The sequence below is a fragment of the Coregonus lavaretus genome (assembly GCF_964263955.1).
Source record: "Coregonus lavaretus genome assembly, chromosome: 16".
Taxonomy (NCBI): domain Eukaryota; kingdom Metazoa; phylum Chordata; class Actinopteri; order Salmoniformes; family Salmonidae; genus Coregonus; species Coregonus lavaretus.
In genome coordinates this window covers 9,778,510-9,785,710 of record NC_140003.1, presented here as the reverse complement: position 1 = coordinate 9,785,710, position 7,201 = coordinate 9,778,510, and positions in this window count along the sequence as shown.

The window sequence follows — 7,201 nt, the reverse complement described above, 5'->3', positions numbered from 1 at the left end:
ATTCAGTTAAATGTATTTACACTAGTGTAAACCCAAATGCCATGTGACTTCATGGTATCTTTTTAACCTATTGTAGGATTTTACCTTTTAATGTCTTATTTCATTACAATACAACCCCTTTATTAAAAGCACATATGACATGATGCTAAAAATAAATCCAAAATGTTGGTTACAGTCATTCAATTATTATTAATTTGAAATCTTCTCTTTTGGACCTTTTACGTCTATTTATTTGTTGCCATTTTTGGTCATTGAGTGCATTCCCATTCCATACTTGAACACGGGGGCCTGGTGGAGGCTGTCCATGATTCTCCTTGAGTCCTTTGACCTGGGGGGTTGAGGGGAGTTGTGGATGTGCTGCACGTTTTTTCTTATTGATGGTAAGCCATGGCTTTGCATGGGAACTGTCTCAGAGGTCTGCAGAGCTGATTCGGTAGAGAACCACCAGGATCTCCTCAAGTTAATTTTTTCTGCACAGGGAGCTTTGAATCATGTTTCTCTCTTTAATGTGTTTGTTTTGTTTTCTGGGCGGGGGCTTAGTTTTTAGTATTGTAACTTTGGACTTTTTGTGTTTGAGAGATGAAGGATTACACTGCAACTAAATAATGACAGGAATTAAGTATTTCTGTCAATGACACTGACTGCATAGGAGCTACATTACACCTTCTTCATAAGCATGATCCTCATGGACATTATGCATCCATGCCCTGGGCATTTATAAATGTTTATGTCCACAACCTCGGATTGATTAGTCATGGTCATGCCACACAATACAAGTCTGGTGACATAACACATCTGTCAATCTGGGGTTGTCATGAAGGTGTAAAGTAGACCATGTCATTCATAGAGAGCTGGGAAATGCATACGTCTCCAAGAGCTTATGTCATAATTTAAATAACTCTTGTAAGCAACACGATTGTTGATTGCTCATTGTGTGAGTAAACTTCCAAGGCAACACAAAGAAACGCATGAGAGATTTTACAAAGTTGAGTTTGGTACCGCCCACTCAATGACCAATTCCGTGTTTTCTCACTCCTAGTCCAATTGGTCCATATACCTGGGTATTCTATATGCCCTCTTCACCACCCTCTCCCGTTAATCTTTTCTATTTCAACTATTTCTACAACATGATAAACTCTGGATGCCAGTAATGACAACTTTCTAATGCATTATCTATGTGCTCTCCCTTATAGGCTGGTCATATACCTTTTAATATCAGCATTGTACATGGCCAGCGACAAACCACAATGTAAACAGACACACTGCAAATGAATGGTTATGGGGTATTCTTTAGCTTGGTGTATTTTTATATCCAATATATTTGGTTCAAAACAGCAGGGGGAAGGTGCTTGGTTTGAGTCCCAGCAGTGTGCGTGTTGTACGTACACTACATGACCAAAAGTATGTGGACACCTGCTCGTCGAACATCTCATTCCAAAATCATGGGCATTAATATGGAGTTGGTCCCCCCTTTGCTGCTATAACAGCCTCCACTCTTTTGGGAAGGCTTCCCACTAGATGTTGGAACATTGCTGCTGGGACTTGCTTCCATTCAGCCACAAGAGCATTAGTGAGGTCGGGCACTGATGTTGGGACCTCGCTTTGTGCACGGGGGCATTGTCATGCTGAAACAGGAAAGCACAGAATCGTCTAGAATGTCATTGTATGATGTAGTGTTAAGATGTCCCTTTACTGGAACTAAGGGGCCTAGCCTGAACCATGAAAAACAGCCCCAGACCATTATTCCTCCTCCACCAAACTTTACAGTTGGCACTATGCTTTGGGGCAGGTAGTTTTATCCTGGTATCCGCCAAACCCAGATTCGTCCGTCGGACTGCCAGATGGTGAAGCGTGATTCATCACTCCAGAGAACGTGTTTCCACTGCTCCAGAGTCCAATGGCGGCGAGCTTTACACCACTCCAGCCAACGCTTGGCTTGCGCATGGTGATCTTAGGCTTGTGTGTGGCTGCTCGGCCATGGAAACCCATTTTTTGAAGCTCCCGCCAAACAGTTTTTGTGCTGACGTTGCTTCCAGAGGCATTTTGGAACGCGGTAGTGAGTGTTGCAACCGAGGACAGACTATTTTTACGTGCTTTAGCACTCGGCGGTCCCGTTCTGTGAGCTTGTGTGGCCTTCCACTTCACAGCTGAGCCGTTGTTGCTCAGATATTTCCACTTCACAATAACAGCACTTACAGTTGAGCGGGGCAGATCTAGCAGGGCAGAAATTTGACCAACTGACTTGTTGGAAAGGTGGAATCCTATTACGGTGCCACGTTGAAAGTCACTGAGCACTTCAATAAGGCCATTCTACTGCCAATGTTTGTCTATGGAGATTGCATGGCTGTGTGTTCGATTTTATACACCTGTCAGCAACGGTGTGGCTGTAATAGCCGAATCCACAAATTTGAAGGGGTGGCCACATACTTTTGTATATATAGTGAATGTCTAGAATAAGGTGGGTGCGTGACACAGCTCGATAAATGTCATAGCAACAGGACATTAGAGATTGCGGTGGAATCTGCACCAAAGATGATGTCCTTGTGTTTTTCTCACAATTTTCTTTATTGAGCAATGACAAAGAATGGGGGGGGGTTAAGATGTGTTTCACACAGTTTGCTGGGTATAATATTACAATGTTTTTGTACTTTCATTTTATCAATGTATTTTTTTATTTGTATAAAATGATGGGTTGTATTCTGTTGTATTCCAGCTTTGTGATGGAATTTTGTTAGGCTCTTTCAGTATTTCTGTAGCTGTTGATTATCAAGGTGTTGTTATTGTCAACCTCTGTTATATTGCAATGGAAATTATGCGTATAGCATTAATACTGGTTAAAAATGTGATGCCTGTGCAACTATTCTTCCTTCACTGTCTAGTTCTTGTTCTCCCTCCCCCTTGCCCCCCATGAAACTGCTGGGATGTATTTGATTTGTTTTTGTCTTCATTTTTAACTCTTAAAGGTCCAATGCAGCCTTTTTTTATTATCTCAAAATCATTTCTGGGTAACAATTAAGTACCTTACTGTGGTTGTTTTCAATTAAAATGGTCAAAAATAAACAAAAATATTGTCTTAGCTAAGAGCAGTTTCTCAAGCAAGAATTATGCTAGGACTGTCTGGGAGTGGTCTGAGTGGGGAGGGGAAAACTGAAAGCTAGATGTTATTGGCAGAGAGGTTTGGAACTCTCTTATTGGTCTATTAACTAACTTGCCGCCTGTTGATGTCACCAGGCAGGCCAAAACTCCATCACACCAAAGCAGGCAGAAAATTCAGGCGGCCTTTTTAAACCGCTTTAAAAACTTAAAGGGCATTATCAGCATTTTCACAGTATTATTCCAACCTCAGTGTGGAAATATACACTGCTCAAAAAAATTAAGGGAACACTAAAATAACACATCCTAGATCTGAATGAATGAAATAATCTTTTTAAATACTTTTTTCTTTACATAGTTGAATGTGCTGACAACAAAATCACACAAAAATTATCAATGGAAATCAAATTTATCAACCCATAGAGGTCTGGATTTGGAGTCACACTCAAAATTAAAGTGGAAAACCACACTACAGGCTGATCCAACTTTGATGTAATGTCCTTAAAACAAGTCAAAATGAGGCTCAGTAGTGTGTGTGGCCTCCACGTGCCTGTATGACCTCCCTACAACACCTGGGCATGCTCCTGATGAGGTGGCGGATGGTCTCCTGAGGGATCTCCTCCCAGTCCTGGACAGTCTGTGGTGGATGGAGCGAGACATGATGTCCCAGATGTGCTCAATTGGATTCAGGTCTGGGGAACGGGCAGGCCAGTCCATAGCATCAATGCCTTCCTCTTGCAGGAACTGCTGACACACTCCAGCCACATGAGGTCTAGCATTGTCTTGCATTAGGAACCCAGGGCCAACCGCACCAGCATATGGTCTCACAGGGGGTCTGAGGATCTCATCTCGGTACCTAATGGCAGTCAGGCTACCTCTGGCGAGCACATGGAGGGCTGTGCGGCCCCCCAAAGAAATGCCACCCCACACCATGACTGACCCACCACCAAACCGGTCATGCTGGAGGATGTTGCAGGCAGCAGAATGTTCTCCACGGCGTCTCCAGACTCTGTCACGTCTGTCACATGCTCAGTGTGAACCTGCTTTCATCTGTGAAGAGCACAGGGCGCCAGTGGCGAATTTGCCAATCTTGGTGTTCTCTGGCAAATGCCAAACGTCCTGCACGGTGCTGGGCTGTAAGCACAACCCCCACCTGTGGACGTCGGGCCCTCATACCACCCTCATGGAGTCTGTTTCTGACCGTTTGAGCAGACACATGCACATTTGTGGCCTGCTGGAGGTCATTTTGCAGGGCTCTGGCAGTGCTCCGCCTGCTCCTCCTTGCACAAAGGCGGAGGTAGCGGTCCTGCTGCTGGGTTGTTGCCCTCCTACGGCCTCCTTCACGTCTCCTGATGTACTGGCCTGTCTCCTGGTAGCGCCTCCATGCTCTGGACACTACGCTGACAGACACAGCAAACCTTCTTGCCACAGCTCGCATTGATGTGCCATCCTGGATGAGCTACACTACCTGAGCCACTTGTGTGGGTTGTAGACTCTGTTTCATGCTACCACTAGAGTGAAAGCACTGCCAGCATTCAAAAGTGACCAAAACATCAGCCAGGGAGCATAGGAACTGAGAAGTGGTCTGTGGTCACCACCTGCAGAACCAGTCCTTTATTGGGGGTGTCTTGCTAATTGCCTATAATTTCCACCTGTTGTCTATTCCATTTGCACAACAGCATGTGAAATGTATTGTCAATCAGTGTTGCTTCCTAAGTGGACAGTTTGATTTCACAGAAGTGTGATTGACTTGGAGTTACATTGTGTTGTTTAAATGTTCCCTTTATTTTTTTGAGCAGCGTATATATAACACAGGAATATCATGTTTTTGACTGCACTGGGCCTTTAAAAAAAAAAAATGCTAGTCCCGTTCCTTCACTGCAACTGCCAGAGATGTGCTAGTAATTGTTGAGCAAAGTCAAATGTCTTGTGTCGCTGTGTCCTTGTGATACACATGAATATTTTGAATCATGTCTCTGAAAGGCCTCTTGACTGCAAATAAGGCTGCGGTCATGTTGTGATTGATGCCCCCTCCCCCCAGAAAAGATCCAGGTCACAAGCAATATACCCCCCAACACCCCCTTTAATGAGGCCCCAGGAGGAACAGGACCAGAAAGAAAGGTTCCCTTCCCCCTTCATCGTGCTCTCTTTAAACTTACTGTTTTTTTTTTTTTTTAAGCCTGCCTGCTTCTCTATAGTATGGTTCTTCTTTTTTTGACTGCACTAAAGATGTAAATCGATGATGTCATGACACAAACCGTCCTCCAAAATGGACAGGTCGGAACTATTTGCAAGAAACTGAACTGCTTCCCTATAACCGAGTGATCCCAGTGGTCTATAGTCCTCGTTCGGTCGGCCGTCCTGACTGCGTTGTGATTATTTGGTGACTGTTCAGTGGTCCTGGTGTGGTCCACTCGGGGTGGTCAGAGAACTCCTCTACCCTCCTCTCACCCCACATCCGCTGTGCATTCTCCACCTGGACCACCATCTTGCATGTGCTCCCACACTGAAGCTGCACCTAAAGCATGAAGACATACTTTTAAAGGCCTCTTATGTAGAAAAAAACGGATAGATATATATAATGGAAAAAATAATAATAAAGGAGACCTTAGTTTACTTTCGCAGAGGTCGTGTCATTATTTACGACGTGTGTATGTGTGTAAAGTTGTATACTGTTGTTGTGCTGAAAGTACTGAGCACATGAAACGCACAGAATCCTTATCAGCAAGCAGCCTCCCATCTAACCTTAATATTTCTCCACCAGCCCACACAGAGTTGAAACTACATCAGATCTAAAATAAAGTTATATATAATTAACAAAAAATATAAACGCAACAGTTCCAGTTCATGAGGAAATCAATTGAAAAATATTAATTAGGCCCTAATCTATGGATCCCACGTGAATGGGAATACAGATATGTGACTGTTGGTCACACATACCTTAAAAAGATAAAAATGCCTCAGGATCTCATAAAGGTATTTCTGTGCATTCAAATTCACAACCATAAAATGCAATTTTGTTCGTTGTCCATAGCTTATGCCTGCGCATACCATAACCCACCGCCACCATGGGGCACTCTGTTCACAACGTTGGCATCAGCAAAACGCTTGCCCACACAACGCTATACACGTGGTCTGCGGTTGTGAGGCCGGTTGGACGTACTGCCAAATTCTCTAAAACAACGTTGGAGCCAGCTTATGGTAGAGAAATAAACATTCAATTCTCTGGCAACAGCTCTGGTGGACATTCCTGCAGTCAGCATGCAAATTGCACGCTCCCTCAAAACTTGAGGAATCTGTGGCGTTGTGTGACAAAACTACACATTTTATAGTGGCCTTTTATTGTCCCCAGCACAAGGTGCACCTGTGTAATGATCATGCTGCTTCTTGATATGCCACCTGTCAGGTGGCTGGATTATCTTGGCGAAGAAGAAATGCTCACTAACAGGGATATAAACGAATTTGTGCACAAAATTTAAGAGAAATAAGCTATTCGTGTGTATGGAACATTTCTGGTATCTTTTATTTCAGCTCATAAAACATGGGACCAGCACTTTACATGTTGCATTTATATTTTTGTTCAGTGTATTTTAGAGACGTGGAATATAAAAGTGCTATATTTCTTAAGAGAACATTGAAAAAATACTAGTATTGTTGGATGTTACTCTGTAGTCAGTCAGTCTCAAGGTGAAGCAGGTTTAGTGGGGCGTTCCTTCCACATGTTTTATCTCCAAATAGCCCTGGAGGTAAGGCAAGTCCATCAAAAGGTGACATTGTGACATTGTGTCGGTTCTCTCTCTCTGTGTGTCTCGCTGACTGTGTGTGTCTCTGTGTGTGCATGTCCTTGAAGCTCTTGCAGTGGACAGTGGAGACATGCTGAAGGTATGCTCCTGAGTTGCATCCTGAAAGGAAAGGACTCCAAGTAACAAAATCAATGAGGTAAGAAAATATTGATATGCTTCACTGTTGATCAAAATCCTCTGTAGTGACTGGCCAAGGCCAACCAGAAACACTGATCTCCATTATTAAGGACTGGGTGCTGCGTCATGTTTTCACTCTCACAAAGGTAGCATTGGCTAGGAGCTGATTTAGGTTCAACAAGCCTAGA